Source organism: Periplaneta americana, chromosome 17 (assembly GCF_040183065.1).
Source record: "Periplaneta americana isolate PAMFEO1 chromosome 17, P.americana_PAMFEO1_priV1, whole genome shotgun sequence".
NCBI lineage: Eukaryota > Metazoa > Arthropoda > Insecta > Blattodea > Blattidae > Periplaneta > Periplaneta americana.
The window spans coordinates 11,815,975-11,817,642 of NC_091133.1; positions in this window are offsets into that span (position 1 = coordinate 11,815,975).

Here is a 1,668-nt window from a genome sequence, read left to right on the forward strand (position 1 = left end):
TCACTTGACTACCTCGACACCCAGATTACCATCCTGATCATAACGATTCATGGCAGGGTTACCTTATTATTTAAAGGTCTTGTTTTTCATCTAACAAGTTGAGACGTTTAGAGAAGACGGACAAACATAAGTAACAAGAAGAGAGCCACAGGATGTGTCACAAGTTTACTAATAATTTGTTCACCTATCAATAATGACCATGCCTTAATTGGTGACAGGTTGTACATCACGAGCTGCACCTCTTAGGCCAGGTAAGTGTGTAACACTGCTGTGACTTCGTATTTTTGTTGAAGAAGGAGGAACATTCGAATATTTCAGTCTATTTTTGGCGTAAATATATCTCCTTGGTTCATTATCTCCAATTGCGTCTTTCATCATTATTTATTACTTCTGTAATTCCATTGTTATCTTCATTTTGACCAGAATTATTGCTATGTACATAACTTATGTCATTGTTGTCTACATCTCCAATGAAGTTTTTCCCAGCTATAAGATGAGACTGAGAATTTACATTATTATTTATGCACACCTCTTCCTCTGAAACCTCCATTTCGGAATTTGTATCATGTTCACTAACTTCAATTTCCTTATCACTATGGTTATCATATTCACACTCTGCATTACATATCCACTTTCGAATTTGCTTTTTATTACTAGCAGGAACACTCATGGTTGTAAACTAGCACGTTGGAAACATTACTCATAAAATGATTCTGTATAAACTGATACAGACTGTACCACAACAATCGACCAACTGAGCTGCATTTAGATATACATAATATGTACAGCTAAGTAGTGTATGGTAGCGTTCGGAATAAAATATCCAATAAGTGAGCACACACTACTGGACAAAATAAGAACTACATTCATATGGGTCGTATTTGACCCCTAGATACTTACTCTAAACTCAAACTTAAATGTGATACTTACTCTAAACTCAAACTTAAATGTTACACTTACGGTATCTATGGGTCTAAAATGACGCATATCTTATCATAACAATACTTGCACAGACATAATCAATCTCAATTATACCCATTTATATGTAACTGAATATGGTTTGAGAATACCTCGAGCCATGATCCGGTAAGTATGTGCATACTATGGGAAAATATGAGAATAAAATCCATATGAGTCTATATTGACCCACACTTTCTTTACATCAGAGAAGAGTTGAAAAGGCCCTAACTGTGATGAAGAAAGAAAACGAGTCACAATTGTTGCAAGTGATACGTCTGTTGTGTCTACAGATATACAGCAAATGCTATACACTCCTACTCTTAACTCACAGCAATATGTACTATTCAAGACAACTGGCTAACTACAATTTCTATGTTCATGTAGGAGTCACTAGTCATAGTTTCATGTGTACGTGGCATGAGGGTTCGGTTGCACGGGGAGGGAATGAAATTGCTTCATGTTTCTTGAAGATACCGTAAACTGGGGTAACATTGAACACAGAGGAAACTTTGAACATTTTTTCAGAAAATCATATTTAGGTTTCTACATACTGCACTTGTTAGAGATGAAGACAAATTATTATAAAATCATTCTCATACCAAATTTACCTCTATCTGTAACGAGAAGCATGTAGAAACCTAAATATGATTTTCTGAAAAAATGATCAAAGTTTCCTCTGTGTTCAAAGTAACCCCAGTTTACGGTAAT